This window comes from Gordionus sp. m RMFG-2023, chromosome 3 (genome assembly GCF_954871325.1).
Source record: "Gordionus sp. m RMFG-2023 chromosome 3, tfGorSpeb1-WG-v2, whole genome shotgun sequence".
Classification (NCBI taxonomy): domain Eukaryota; kingdom Metazoa; phylum Nematomorpha; class Gordioida; order Chordodea; family Parachordodidae; genus Gordionus; species Gordionus sp. m RMFG-2023.
The window spans coordinates 3,352,822-3,370,381 of NC_088777.1; the positions used below are offsets into that span (position 1 = coordinate 3,352,822).

Here is a 17,560-nt window from a genome sequence, read left to right on the forward strand (position 1 = left end):
AATGAAAGTAAAACAATACAAGATATTTCTAAAAATAATATTTTTTTAAATATATATTTATCGATCGTGGATATGTTATAAGTGATAAAAAATGGTTATTAAAAATCACACAAGCACAAAGCAATATATTTCTTAGCAATAGATTGACATAAAGTCATTAAAATAATATAACGTGGTGTTATCATTTTAGACAATGTTTTATAGAATTAATTAATAAGGAAAAATTTGTAGACCTAATCAAATCAATTATTCTTGAAGAAGAGAATATAAACGATTAATCCAAATCATAAAACTATATGGTAGTCAGACCTAGATGAAATTATGGAAGCTAGATAAATAATCGAGAAAATTATTGTGAGAAAATATTAAATTGCTAAAAGATTATCTTTTAATTTTAACAATATATAAACGACTAAATAGTTGACTATTATTTCTTATCTATATTATACAATAAAATGCTGTCAGAAGCAAGAGAAATAACCTTAAATTAAATAGCCCCACAAATAATAGATGGTGGTTAATTTGTAGTCATTGCCATGACACACTCACGTTGTAAACTCATTTCAGAATCACAAACACTAAAATTAGACGAAAAAATTATGAAATGTATTGAAGCCTTGAGAATTTTACCAGGTAAAGATGCTATACTATTAATGAAACACTTTATAACTATAAAATAAAGACAAGAGTGATATGATGAAAGAATTAAGATTTTATATATTATTGTCGCACCACCTTTAATTGGTATATTATATCTTAAAATAATAGGTTTGTAATCATATCTAAAATATACTAGCATTAAAAATATAACTCTAACCTGTTTTTCAAAGAAGAAGAAAATAGCTTTCCTAAAAACCGTAAAAAAAGAGAAGGAAAAAACGACATCTAATAAGATTACATCCATTGTTGGATGAGGAGATGTTTAATTGTAATAATATTTTTTAAATAAATAGATGGCGTTAAAAAATTAAATGCAAATTGTTACTTATATTTATTATCAAAACCATTGATTAAAATTTAATAAAATATTAACTGTAATATATTCTACAAATGTCAAATCTATTTGTAAAATTAGCATTTAACCTATATTTTGCAATCTTTCTATATAATAGAGGATCATCAAATATAGCTACTTACTTTTTATAAAGGTATTTATAGTACTTGTTTGGACATTGGAAATATTTTTAGTAAGAGGCATGGTAATTAAATCTAAAAATGAATATATAGTTGATTAATGATTTTTGAACTCGGCTAATTACAATAATAAATTTGTTAATTTTCAACTAATATATGATTATTATTTAATTAGGGTTAAAAAAAATCTAAATTATAAAAATCAATTAAGCTTCAACTGTTAATGCTAAATTAATATTTAGACATTATGAGTGATATTGACAATTTATTTTTAACATAGAATATGATTTTCAACCTGACATAGTGAAAATATAATTGGTATTAATCTAATCTAATAATTAAAAAAGCCCTCATTTTATAAAAAATTCACATAATCTTATTAATTTTTTAAATAAATCATATTTATTTATAATAATTAAAAGAATTATAAAAGAAATCGTTCAGGAAGTTAACAAAAAATTTATTTTGTTTCAGGAGGATATTAGGGAAGCATTAAAAATAAAAAGTTTTTTTCGCTCTAGGGGGCTATTCCTATTTTTCAGGCGCTCGAGCCCCAACGCCTGCTCCTCTAATGAAGCTACTAAAGGCTATAAATGATATAAAAAAATAAAAAAAACCAAAAAATTTAAGAAAAATGATATTTCAGATAATACACAAAACAAAAATAACAAATTATATTTTGAATGGGAATTTTCCTTTTTTAATTGACCCTTTTCCTTTTTTAATCTGACTTTTTCCTAAGTCTTTTGTACTTTTCCTTTCTTAATAGAACCTTTTACATTTAGGAAATGCTGCAAATTGCCTAACCGACGGGCAACAGAGAAATATAGGGAGTGTAAAGAGACTAGCAGGAATTCTAAGATAAATATTCTTATATAATGTGTTAAAATACATGGCGCATTTTGCAACATTTTTACAATTATTTCTCCATATTTAGCTTGATTTATGCGTATTGACAATTTTAAATGTTTATTGTACATCTAATTTTGTTTCTCTGATATCGCGACATTTTTCAAGTTAATTTTCGTGCCTTCATATATGGTAATGTTTTTTATAATTTTGGGTATTTCGCATTTATTTTGATGGTTCTTTCCATATTTTGTGTCATTATTACATATTTTATAATCTTGTTACTTAGATCTCATTTAACTTTCTTTCTTTCTTTCTTTCTTTCTTAAGAGAAGAGAAGAGAAGAGAAGAGAAGAGAAGAGAAGAAAGAAAGAAAGAAAGAAAGAAGCAATTTATGCTTAAAAAAGAAATTATTTATTATTTTATGATTGACTTCATCATCTTGATCATTAATAAAGATTGCCTTCTTCTAAACTCGATTTTTCCGGTTTTTAAAACCCGGCATCTTATACTTATTTAACTTTTCATCAGTTTTTAATATTCCAAATTTTATGAACCCTGTAAATACAATTTGTTAAATCTATATGAGTTTTAAGAAAAATTATATTGTAAAAAAAATAGTATATTACACAAAAAAACTTGTTTTTATTTGAAAAATACTCTTTCTCATAATAACAAAAATTTATGTTATAAAAATGTTGCAATTTGAGAAACCTGTGATTATGACCATTTGGGCAGGTTAACACAACCTCCTTAATATGACCATACATATGGCTTTCTAGAATCTCGAAAACACAATTCATCTCAAAACGGCATCTCTCGCAATAAGCTGAAACTACAAATCAACCATCTTAAGGTAGTGTACAATTGTTGGGGGTTCTCGTTGTATTATTTATTTTTATAAATAAGGGGAAATTTCTTTTTCCCATAAATTTATATTACTTAATATTTTCTTTAAAAAAAAACTATACAAAAAAAACAAACAAAATACATTTATTAGATACATGAAAAACATGGAAGTAAAAGGGGGAAGGGTAGGAATAAATGGTAACTCACTTTTTAATATTATTTTATGTATTTATGATAAAATAACAAATATGCTATCGTGTGGCTATTGGTGATAATTTTTTGGTGTAATAATAATTCAAAATTATCATTACGCAAACTTTATTAATTCCATAACTTTTCTGTAAATTTTCACAGTTATTTAATTTCACAATTAAAAATGACTTAGATCTATAATTATTTAACAGAAAACTACTAAATAATATTAATGACACCAATTTTCTTTTATGGGCATTTTCTAATTTTGCACTTACTGTATTTTCCTTTAATATTTTTTTTATTGTAACGCCTCTAAAATTAATAAAGAGATATTTATTAAGCAACTAGAATATATTTTAAAAGATTATCCTCACTCAAAGCATCCGGTTTGATAATATTTAGCACTCTGAAGACCGATATATAGGTCCCTTAGTGAGTTAAAAATCTAAAAATTTATATCTTTTATAGTTTACAGTTACCTATCAATCAATATACAAAAATTTAAAAATCTGATAGGGGGGGTAGGGACGAAAATCATAATTTTATTTTGTTGAATTGTATATTTGATATGTATATAGGTTTTCTTTAATCAATATTATTATAGCAAATGTTATAGGTGTTATCTTAGGTATTGGACCTTTTATAGATAATTCATAATTATAAATTTTCCTATATTTCTTCTAGGTTCCTTAAATATGAGCTATTATATCGAAAGTACATTTTAAACAATTTTCTATAGATTTATTATAATATTTCATTATATCAGGTTTAGATTTGTGGATCGGAATAAGTAAATTATATGAAAATAGTGATCTAATATTTAATACTTTTAAGAAACAAATGAAATTCCTACGCTCAATTTAGGTATAAAAAATTTAAATAATTATATTGTTATAGAATAATTAAAATATAGAACAAGCAATGGATCCTATAATTAGTAAAATATTGTTATTTCAAGAAAGTTTGTAAGGAAGGAAGGAAGGAAGGAAGGAAGATCAGTTAAGAAGAATACAGGCAGATAATAATCTAATCAATTGAACTATTTTATTCATATCAAATTCGGAAAAAATTCCAAATATACTGGTTAAAATTGAGGCCTTCCATCAAAATAATAATCAGGCCTATGAGCGTTATTTGAAAAATAGTTTTGCAACTATTTAGACACCTACAAATTTTATTTTAATTAGTTTTTAATGTGTGTCATTATATAATAGTATATTCAATAATAATAATATGTTGTATTTTTATTATTATAGTATCTAATAGAACAGTCACTTTAGGGAATAGAGGTAGATTAACTTTAAATTATTACCCACATAAATTTAAAAAAAAAATTCATATATAAATTGAAATGGAATCAAAATTAATGTTTAATTCACCATATGGCTAACTCTTTACCGAGTTCTTCACTTTGACTTAAGTTAAACCTCAACTTGAAGTTAGAGGCAAATATCTTAGATAAATCATAGCTAAGCTATTTTCCAGTTATCCAAAGTTTGGTGACACTATTTAAAATTTGCGATCTTGTGGATGGTATTGGTTCCCCTCCTAAAAAACATTTACAAAGTCAAATATAATTTCTAAATAGTGACTAGCAGAAATTTGAGTTTTTTGACGGCTTTACCTTACCAATATTATATTGTTCGGGCTAAGAATATATTTAATATATACTTTTGCAAATCCTCTTATACAAGAATAATTTTAAAAAAATATTCTTCTTTGGTAGTTTATTATTTTCAATTTCTTCAAGATTTAGTCTTAAAATATTTATCAGTATTTTCAAGTTATATGTAATTTAATTAAAGGATCAATAGTTGTTCACTAAAGTATTTTCAATAAATATTTTAGCCTTACCATGTCCAAAGATGTTTAAAATTTAAAATATGAATTTATGCAAAAAATTTGTCAATTGTTTGCTATTTAGCGAATTTCGAGTTTGGAGTATTAAAAGCTTAGACTTAAAAATTTTCAGATTAATATCAATAAACGTATTATATATATAATAGCAAAGCGAATGATTGGTTAATTTATTATTGAAATATCATATAGTATTTATTTATTATTAATCTAAATTTTTTATTTATTATTATGATAAAGTTCTGAGAAGAATATAATTAAGTACATTTTTCTAATAAAAATTTTGCATAATATATAAATGATTTAATATGCTTGGAAAGCATTTTAATTAAGGAAAAATTTGGATAAAAATTATGTCGATCAAATACAAATTTTATTCATGGATTCAAAAAAACGTTTTTTTTAGTAAATTATCATTCAAAATCGAAATGGAATATACAAAAATCCAGAAAAATAAAAAATAATAGTTTATTTATTTAGAATAGGAAAACTTTATCCGATTCCCAATTAGTTTGTCAATTAATTTTAGTTGAACGCAAATTAACTAATGATTTATATAAGCTAATCGATATACGTATACTATAATAATAAAAATGTGTTAACACCATTATATAGAACCTGTAAACGGCAACATAACCATATTTGTAGGAGGTAATTAGATTTATCATCATTCTCTTATATATATATATATATCATTATTTATTGATACTTTTGTATGTTGCTAATACTTTAACTATTTTAGCACGTGTATTAACAATTTATACATTTGTAGTCCAACTCACAAAGTGAGTGTTAGGGACGTCTTGAGAACCCTTTATAGGGCTTAAAAGTTTAATACAGACCTGAGGGCGTGGACCAAAAATACCACGCGAAACGATCGAATATTCCATGATTTTAAAAATCAGAAATGAACAATAAAAAATTAAAAAATAATAATAAAAAATCCTGACTGGGCCGGTTTTGAAAATTCGAAATTATTATAAATCCCAATAGAGTTGCTATTAACTTGAACTCTGTAGATCATATTGATTAAAGGTGTGCATTCTAAGCTATTAAATTTACTCACAAAAAAATAAATATTTTAAAATAATAAGTAAATGAAAAAAATTTCGGGAAAATAACAGCCTTTCAATCATTTGTTAGTAGGTAAATACAAGACCCTTCTACCCACCCATCCTACTCCCTCTACCTCCCCTCAATTAAGTAAATATTTATCAAGTCCTGAAACAAACGACTCCCAATATAAATAGTGAATATAAATGAAACTAAAAAAAATAAGATATTTGCTTTTTTTTTATTTTAGGAAGTGCTGCCATATTCAATGAATCAGGTATAATATAATTTATAGAACCTTAATCAATTTCATAATATTTTTTAAGTTTCAGGAAATGTTACAATTATATCTAATAGAAGTACAAAAAATCGTTTTTTAATTGGAAATTTTACGATAAATTTTTTTTTAAATTAACAGTTATGCCTTACATTCTTCAACATAATGGTATATCACCAATTTATATAATTTAATTTTTGTTTTGCAACTAAAAAAAAATTTCAATGATTTGAATTGATATGGATAAGGAGAATGAAATATAACTATAAAAATGTATTAAAAATTGTTGAGAACTTTGAATAGATGAAACGAAATAGATTTTTCCAATGAGATTTATTTATTAAGGGAATATATTAATAAGTGGTATATAGGTAGGCTTCAAAATAATAAGGGTCAATTCCTACTCATTACCTCTTACCCATTACTCTATAAAGATCATAAAAGTTTACATACGTAATATCATTACAATTTGATGTTGGGAATTGACAAATTTAACATAGTTTCGTTTATTTCTGCCATAAATCTTATACTGTGGTATTCTTGCTCAATGGGGTGAGAAACACACATTATAATGATTTCTTTTTATTTAAAATTATCATCATACAATTATATAAAATGAAAAAGTGATATCATTAAAATTTTTTAAACATTTTATTTAATGTATTTGGTCATTATAATATTTGAACAGTGTTAATTTTTTATCCTCAATCATCATATAGAAAGAAGTTAAATCGTCTACCATTATCATTTATGAGAGAAAGATTTAGGCGTGGTTTTATATATTGAAAGTTAAACATGTATTAGAAGAAGAAAATAATCACTTCAAAGATTGTTCCAACTACATTATTTTTTGATTTGTTATATTAAATATAATCCTATTATTTGTAGTATAAGATATTTTTTAGATTAGCTTACATTAGAAATATATTGAATTCTTTAGGGCTGCATATCTTTATAATATTTTTGATATTATTTGTTAAAATTTCATCTATGATATAAATTGTTCAAAATATCATTATGAATTTAAGAGGAAGTTTATTATTCATGATATCCTCTTTACTTACCATCTATAGCCATCGTTTACTTGATTTAATATTATTACCAATGCTCTCCCCAATTTTTATTCCACTGGAAGAACTACCATCTCTCTAGATTTAATCGAATGGCTATTTGAAAATAAATGAATTTAAAATATTCTTTACATACCATTTGTAGCCATCATTGATTTCATTCAATATTATTTGCTCTCACAAATTCTTATTCCACTGGAAGAGCTACCATCTCTCTAGATTTAATCCAATGGCTAATAAAATCCTTCATCCGGCATAATTTCTATAAAGACAAGGGTGAGGAACAAGGGGATTGAATCAAATTTGGATTAATTATTAATAGAATTTTGTAAAATAATAATATAAGATTTAAAGAAATATTTGTGCGATTTTGTAAAAAATAAAAGATCCATCTGGTGATGTAAAATCAAAATAAAATTTAAAAAATGAAAAATATTTGATGCTTGTGTCCGTGGTCAAAATTATGATTATTAAGAAAAATAATAAAATTTTTTTCCAACTTCCAACGTTGCAATAATTGTAAGGAAAATATTAAAAATGTAAGTATTTTTTAAAATTTAAAAATAAGCAATTTTTTTAAAATTTTTATATCTTAATAAAATTTACCAACAGTTTGAGTTTTATTTCTAATTTCCTAGAAATAACTTGTATAAATTTACACTAAGAAACTAATATATATATATTATAATTTATACTTTGGTAAGAATTAAGCATTATACAAGAGAACATTATTATACATCCGATAATTTCTATTAATTAAATAATTTTCCTTTACTATATACTAATATTTACATTCTCTCATCAAAACAAATATCACTATACATAATATTAACTGTATTTAATAAAGGCACCAGAATAAACTTGTAATGGATCAATATTGGAGAAATCATGATTATTAATCTTATAACTTTATATTTATCTTGGGGATTGTATTAATCATATGCCAATATATATATATAAAAAAGAATTTTTTATTTTATCATTAAAATTTTTTGCTTACAAGTTATCAATATATTTCAACAAACAAAAATATTGCAATCTTTATTTTAGTTTCTTGAGGAAATCATAATGATAGGTTTTCTGAATATTCAATTACATTTTACTTTATTTTTATATTATTATTATTAACCTAGTATTTCTTTACAATTAAAACAAACAATTTTTTTAAAAATATTTTATAATACGAATGGCCAGAAAATGTCAATTAATTTTTTTTAAAGCCTCTTTCATCATATTAGGGATACAAATTTTGACAATCATGAATTATTTAAACAAAAAAATGAATATAGGATTTTACTTCTTTATATAAAAATTATTCTAATATAAGGGTATTATCATAAAGTACGATTGCCTGTAAACGGTTCACGATTAATTCTAGTCACTTTTCCGACTTTTTTTTATAGTACCAAAATATTTTAAAATTTATCCTAGCTTCTGTTGCTTGTTTCTAACGATCTCTTGTAAAAGAATAGCTCATTAATTCTGTAAATAATCGACGATTACAGGTAAAGGATTAACAATTAGTTCTGGTCTCTTTTTTAACTTTTGCTTCATCAAGTATCGGCATGAAATTCTTCACAATTTATTTTTCTGCTACTAGTTTCTAACAATCTGGTGTAAATGATTAGATCTCTGTAAACCATTGATCATAACTATGATTAACGATTGCTTTTATACGATTATCGTTATAGTTCTCTTTTCAAGCTTTTCTATTTTTTAGTACCAGTATATTTTTCCTCACAATTTATCCTAGTATGATGCTTTTTTTATAAAGATCTCACGTGTGTAAATTAAGTTTTGATATTAGAAATCGGAGTTTTAGGTAATCAAGGGAAGAATTCTCCCAGCGTAAATGAAAGCTTAAATATTTCAGAAGGGAATTGTTGCAGATATGAGGGCACCACTAGGAATGAAAGAATAATGCGTAAACGTGGCAGTGTCTAAGTAGTGGTGTGGAAGTTCTTAAACTAATGCAATTATGTGAATGTCAGTGCAGGGTAACAGATATGTTTTGATATTGCCCTTAAAGCGGTCGAGGGATTGGAGATAAGGAGTCTGCTTATATTTAATAAATAATGGGATATGGGATAGTTGAGGGTAAGAGAAAAGTAGATAATATAATACATTATCTCGAATAAAGACCAATGAGATCAGATTTTGCCTTATTTAGATGGGTAGAAAGAATTATGAAAGGAAGGGCAAAGACTATGAATGATTTTTGTTATTTTTTTTTAAAACACAAACAAATACAAATAAAGCTCAAATTAATGCATCACCGTCGGTAACATTAAAAAGGGTATGAATAAGATTTAAAAAAAAATTTTTTCATTTCGGATCTTTTTCAATTGAAGATAAAAATCATAGAATTATCTTCTGAAGCATATGTGAGATTATTAGTGTAGAATTTTTCCTTTATTTTCCAATGCAAACCAATGTATAGCAGATCACTATGCAATAGTAAACATAGACAATTTAATCAAACGTAATTATCGCATTTGTCTAATTTTATAGATCACTCATTTCGTGCATCTCTATTTAAATAATGCGCTAGTAACTAGTAATATGTATGTGCCTCCACTTACGTTATATGTAAAAAAACAACCTCTTATAGTTATTGAGGGAAATGAATGAGTGAAGATATTTATTTTCCCCTATTCAAATTCGATCAATATCGATAGGAATTAGATTACTATGTAACCTTTTTATCTTATCCAAGGCCCTCATATATATTTAACCTGGGTTTTAAACAGTAATAGCTCAAAAACGGTGGGTACAACAGTTTTATGATATAGAACATGGAGGATCCAAAGGTGGTAAAAACTTAAGTGGGAGTTTATAAATGAGGCATCTACATAGCAGTAACTCCTTTCATCCATCAATATAAGATTTTGCGATGTGGATTTAGGTTCCGATTAAAAATGATTGCTTTCATATTGAAGGAATGGCAAACCAGAACATCTTATTCTATAGCTATCGGTTTGATCCAGATCATAACTGTTCGAGGAGAGGTAATGGGAACCGATAAGCGATTTAGCAGGCTGAATCCTTTTATCGATGCAATATGTAGAGGTGCAGCATGAAGGAATGAGGACTTTTTTAATTTAAACTGTAAAGTTTCCGTAAGGTTAACTTCAGAAGATATCATCAGATATGGATATTTCAAAATTAGATTTACCTGGCATATTTGACAAAATATGGTTTATTAAAAAAAAATTTTATAATAATTTTTCACTAAAAATAAATAATCGTATACTTTTGGCAAAATATTAAATATAATTACATAAAAAAATATTTATAGAAATTTTAGGAGTTACCAAATAATTAAATTAGAGCGATGCGAAAGAGTAAAAAAAATTAATTTTATTTTCAAGAATATTCATCTTCCCCGCCTTTTTGGGAGGGATTTTTCATATATTAAAATAATTAGAAAGATAAATTTTGATTAATAAATATTTAAATATGCAATATTTAAGTTTTTTAAAAAAAATTAACATTTAATTAATATAAATAGAAACAAATATAAAATTTATAAAAAAATGAAAATAAGTAAGAAATATAGGTTACTTCATATTCACATGAAAAATTCACTGAAGATTAGTTAAGTCATTGTGCAGATAAATGCTTCTTTTTTTAAATAATTAAAATTTATAATAAAAACTGTATAATCGTTTATTTAATCCTTATAAAGATGATTATTTGATTTTTTATATTAGGTTTTATCCAAAAAAAAATAAATCAAAAAGTATTGCGAATATAAGATATATGAAGATGGTAATGATGTGTTTTGAGATAAAATATAAAATGAATTAGTGTGTTTTTATATCACATAACTTTAGCAAATTCCGGTAAAAAAAAATTTGAAAATGAGGTTTAAAATGCAAAATTTTCTAAGTGATTTCACGAGCATATTATGAAATTATTTAGTTAAAAACTAGTTTGCATATTTTCTTTATATATATATATATATATATCAATATTTATCAATCATTTTTGAATTTTCAAATAATTAAATAATTAAAATTTTAATAGGTAACCAGCTGCATATATGCACCTTTAACCATCTAGTAGTATAAATTATTTTATAAAATACAAGCGAATCAAATTTAACATAATGAATTATAATTTTTTTTATATTATACTTAGTACCAGTACCGCCACTAATGTGAGGGGAGTGGCTCGAGCCCCCTGAAAATTTAAATAAAAAAATTTTTATACCCAAAAAAGGTCTATTGAAATTAATAATAAAAAATTTTGAGTAACATGAGATTTTAATCCTTTTATAATTTTTTTATCTCTATCAAATTATAAGAAATTATTCGCAAATATTCGGTTCACAAATATTTAAAATTATTCATTAAAAAATTTTAAATTATTTGCAACCTATTCCCTGCTGAACATTTTATTTTTATTTTTTAAAGTTATTTTTTCTTATTGCATCTGTTTTGTTTCAATTAAAATCGAAATTATCAAAATTATCGATGAACAATTAAATATTAAGATTCTTATACGAAAAAATAATTTGTTCTAAATATTTAAATTTTTAGTAAAATTATTAAATGAATCGTTTTGTTACAATTGAACAAGCGTTTGCTCAACATTTTGAAGAGGAACCAATTGAAGAAAGAGTTATAATTATAATTCCCCCACCTCTCTGCAATTAGTGATAAAGAATATTTCGACGAAAGTGACTTACTAAATTATGGAGTTATAGTGCGCACAAATTGAGCGTTGCAACGCTCCGTTTTAAAAGCTAATAGTGCATTTTAGATGGTATTGTGCAAATTGGATTTTTTTTACGGCAAGCGAAAAGGCCAAACTGGTTTGATTTTTTTATGCTTTTTTAATTTTGCGCTAAAATTTGAAAATGGATACAAAATTTTAAGTAAAATTTATCTCATATAATTGGTATATTATATCATTTAGAAATTAATTGATATTTATATAATTTTAGAATATATTAATTTGATATTATTAACATTTTAGAATAAGTTTTAGATGGTTTATCAACCATTAGTTTAAGGTAAATATATATATGAACAGTGATAAATTATATTTTTATTAGCATGGAGATGGAGTTTCCACAGCATGATACAACTGTATCATATGAATATATCAAATTCACGGAGCCAATGATAAAGGACAGAAAAACTACTGACAATTTTAGTCCTAAAGAAACTACACCAAAGACTATCATGCACTCTGAAAGACTTTTGGCTCTTTTGGAAAGGGTGTCATCTGAAAGCCAGTAAAATATATTTTTTTTATCTATAAATTTAATATTATTTTAGATTGTATCTACAATCAATGCCTGATGGCTTGGAAAGTATGAGCCATTCTAATAAATACTTTTAAAAATGTGAAGTATCAAAATTGTATCATAATTTCATGGAGCAATTAACGGATAAAAATAATACTGTTGAATCACCAACAAATTCAACAGAAACAACTTTAAATCAAACATCACTAGATTTATTAAATAAATTTTATCTTAGTGTGTTTATTTTTGTAAATATGTTTATTTATATATATAATAAAGTAAAATTCAATATTATAGTGTCCATTTTTGATAAATATATATAGATAAGCAAACTTAGAATATTATAAATATATTAAAGTAGTATAAACAAATAAATATAATAATCAAATTATGAAAGAATGAGATTGAGTAAAAAGTTATGAAAATCCAATAAATAAAAATATTCATGGGTAACATGATTGGGAGAAGTGTACAATTAAGATTTAATAGTGTATATATATTATAAATTTTAACACATGATTAATTATTGAGATCAAAATTTGAAGCATTTCTAGGATTTTAATTCAGACATATAATAAATATTATCTTTAGAAATTAAATATTATGTATGTAAAAAGAATAATAGTGTTTGATTTTTTAAGATATTGACTATTAATATAGAAAATTTACTATGTTTTATTGAGCTAACTATATTTTATATTGACATCACCTTATGATGTGATTATAATAAAAAAATTCAAAGTTAAATAAAATTGAAAAGCTTCTGACTTCAAACTCTCATACTGTTGGTATGATTATATTATTTTAATATGATATATAATACTCTTACATGTTCTAGTATACATTTTTATTATTAAAGAATTGAAAATTAACCCTTTAAAGTCCTGTGAGCTAATTTGACATCATCGTATTTCATGCCATATTTTAACGTTTAAAACCACTCAATTATTTAATTTAATAATGTTAAATAAATATTGAATGTATTCAATCGCATAAATAATCAAATAAAAAATATTCTTTTATTTTTATTCTATTGTCTTTTAACTTTTGATTATATTTCCGTTTCGATTTTTTCTAAATTACTTGATTTTACCTATTATTTAACTATATTTATATTGAAAAATTCCTAAAACTGTTTATTTTATAAATAAAATAAAATATTTAAGTATCTTATCATGAATATATATTTTTTTTAAATTTTATATATTTTTGTAAATATAATTTTAAAATTATGATGCCAAATTAACTCATTGGGAATTTATTAAGTTATTTTATTAACATTGAATAAATTTTATTTTTTATAGATGTCAAATAAAATAATTATAATTGAAGGTGATATTTTGGAAACAGATATTGATAATAGTGAGGATAATTTTAATCATACAATTGATAATATGGATATAGATTCGCCCACAAATGCACTCCATATAGAACTTGATAATATTCATGAAAGTTCTAGTATTCCTAATCTCAGTAGTAATTGGGTTTTGAAAAATATTGAATCATTTGATACAACATTTTTATAAAAATTTATAATCCCCTAAATAATATTCCAACGCCATATCAATATTTTAAAATGTTTTTGGATGATGATATATTAGATAATATTGTTGACCAATCAAATTTATTTTGCGTTCAAGAAAATGGCCAATCTTTGAGAACCAATAAAAATGAGATTGAACAATTTATTTTCTTCATTGGTAGGTCCCATCATATCGCCAATATTGGTCTCAGGAATTAAAATTTCCACAGATAACGGATACGATGTCTAAAAAACGTTTAGAACAATTACGAAAATACATGCATCTGAATGATAATCCAAATATAATACCACGTAATGTAGAAGGGCATGATAGATGCTTTAAAATACGACCGTTTATATCCGCTATTTAAACCAATATGAAAAAAATTGAAATGGAGGAGAATTTGTGTTGACAAATTTTTGATACCATTCAAGGGTGAGAATACATTAAAACAATATATAAAAACAAAACCCCACAAATGGGGTATAAAAATATTTGCTCTTGCAAGGAGCCTCGGGAATTATTTATGATTTTGAAGTGTATATAGGAAAGCAAACTATAAAAACACAAACACAATTAGGAATAAGTGGAGATATTGTTATTCGCCTAGTTCAAAACGTGCCTAATTTTGAGAATCATAAAATTTATACTGATAATTTCTTTTGGTCTATACCTTTATCTTTAAAACTTAAAGAATGGGCATATATATGATTGGTACCATACGATCCAATCGCTTTATGGGTTGCAATATGAAGCGATCGCGATCTTAAAAATTGGCGAGAGGTAGTTTCGACTACAAAACTGACATTACTAATAATATAATTTTTGTCAAGTGGTTTGACAACAAATTTGTTCACGTTATATCATCCTTCAATAGTATCGACCCAATCGAAGATGTGAGACGATGATTCTTGATGGAAAAAATTTTATCCATATCCCTAGGCCTAATATTTTAAAAAATAATGAAGGAATGGCAGAAGTAGATTTACACGATATCCTAGTGGAATGCTACAGAGTAGATATCAAAGGTAGAAGGTTCTATCTTCGAATAATATTTCATTTGATAGATACCTGCATTGTATATGCATGGTTTTTGTATCGAAGACATTTACTTCAAAAAAAATGAAATTATAAAACTTATAACATTTAAATCACAAATAGTTACTGCTTTATTAATGGCAGGTAAGTAAAAGAAAAATAGGGAGACCATCAAATGAAACTCCTAAAATACAAAAAGGATCTAAGTTGCCTAAGATAATATCAGACGTTAGATTCGATAATATAGGGCATTGGCCAGAAGCTTCCAACACTAGAAAAAGGTGTAAATTATGTGTTAGCGCATATTCAAGGACTAAGTGTGAAAAATGGGAAATTTATTTATGCTTTAACAAAAATAGAAATTGTTTTAAAACATTTCATAATAAATTAAATATTTTTTTATACATGTATTGTGCTCAATGATGTCAACTTCCATCATGATTTTTTTTTACCTGTATACTATGTAATAAAAGTCGAAATAAAATTTTTACATCCTTGGTGTATATAAATGAAGATTTTTTATAAAAAATTTTTTTTAGTTTTATTTTAAAAAGTCGAGCTTTAAAGGGTCAAATTAAATTATTTTATTTACATTATTTGTAAATTATAAATATATGTTCTCCTCACTGTATATGTTGAATATGTTGATCGATGTTATTTTATTATTTATTTTTTTATATATCAATTTGTATTTAAATTTAATCGGTAAAAATTTTATATTAACATTTTTTTATAAATTCCAACATGGAGGCCAATCTACGTCTGTCGTTTATCTCAAAATTTGATCTTGATTATCTATTTCACGCCTTTATCGATTATAATTCTCTTATCATGGATGCTTTGAACAATACCACATATATGACTGAATTCGTCACCAAATTTAGTAGCAATGACAATGCTTACATAGGGAAATTGCAGAATTTCTTTGACACCAACAAGATTTCCAAAAGAGAAATGGCCGCTTTATTTCTCCCTTCCAGATGACGAATTCAATAACATTGGGGCAATTTGCACTGAGGCAGACTTCCAGGACCCATTTGCCCTGCTTGGCAAATTCAAGTTACAACATTCATCGAAGACTGAGAACGTTAAACTATCATTATTTTATGCTGCAACTCAAGGCAAGGATGAGACGTTCTCGACTTGGGTCACGCGCGTAGCACGACTCAATAAAGAATGTAAATTCAATGGCATTCAGAGAATTATTGAGAAAGTGAGAGTATCTTCGAACTCCAAAGATGTCAGGAAAGCGGTCAAGAGCTCTATGACTATAGAAGACATTTACAATCTAGGTCTAGAGGAAGACACCGTGGAGCCAAGTGGCATTAAGGGGGAGATAAAATTGTTTCATTTGAATGAATCACCTGGTGTACAAGAGGTTAATCACATGGGCAGTGTCAAAAATAGTTACGTCACAACAAAACCCATTCAGAACTCTCATGCACATGGTAAATCTCTCATCAAGCAACCCCAGTTTATCATTGACAACGACCACAACAAACGATTCAACGGATGCTACGAGAACGACCGCGAAAAACGTTTCAACGGATGGCAGTAAATTCCACGACAATCGTTTTGATCAAAGCTACGATAATTGTCACTATAACCGCAACCGTTTCAATAATCGCAACGATAACTACTACGACGATCGATACAAAAATAGCTGGTACAACGTCCATGGTTATCGCCACGACTATCATTGTGACCATCATCAAAGCCCTGATCGACGGGATGACTGCTATAGAGGTGATAACCAAACCAACTATCCCCGTCGTGGTCAGCACAGACACAACCCTCAAAATATTAATGGTTTTCCAAAATATTCGTCGAGGCCCAACCAGTACAAAAATGACAATAATACTTACAAGATCGTGATTGTCAATTGAATACGAACCATGCAATGAACATCGAAGTAATCGATGATGACGACGACTCAAACACAGACCTTAAAGAATATAATCTGCAGAATTTGGCACAATATGGGGGTCAAGGATACCACATATGACGTGTACAACGTGACAGTGAGCATCAACAACATACCCACGTTGTTGCAAATTGACACGGTACTAGGTACAGTATACTTCCGAAGCTGACAGCTAAGACTGTAGGCATAACTGATATGTAAGACGGACATAAGACTCACTGGTTATGACGGCAGCGCTATCAAGATATTAGGTCTTGCCGATGTGAACGTTAAGTGTGAAGGAAACTCATATACACTGGAGGCCATTGTAATGGATTGTGATAAGATTCCCCTGCTAGGACGTATGTGCACCTTCAACAACCTTTTTAAAACGTTCTTAGTGGGTAATGTAGAGAATGATCTCGAAAAGATAATCTCGACAAAAAAAAGACCGCGATTTAATTTACTCCTACAAACCCAAAATGGTTAGACAAGAGAAAGTTCATTTGAAGCCCGATGCTGTCCCTAAGATCATACCTTCAAGGAGAATTCCGT

General features: G+C 26.0%; 1 long non-coding RNA gene across 2 annotated transcripts; it reads left to right on the top strand.

Moving 5' to 3' along the window:
• Positions 1-6,029: 6,029 nt before the first annotated feature.
• LOC135926420 (uncharacterized) lies at positions 6,030-8,207 on the top strand. Of its 2 annotated transcripts, none has more exons than XR_010571861.1 (4): positions 6,030-6,133; positions 6,188-6,214; positions 6,264-6,296; positions 8,132-8,207. It is a non-coding gene; the product is annotated as an uncharacterized LOC135926420 (long non-coding RNA). The 2 variants fall into 2 exon arrangements; XR_010571862.1 differs by having other exon boundaries at positions 6,264-6,382; positions 8,132-8,152.
• The last annotated feature ends 9,353 nt before the right edge of the window (positions 8,208-17,560 follow it).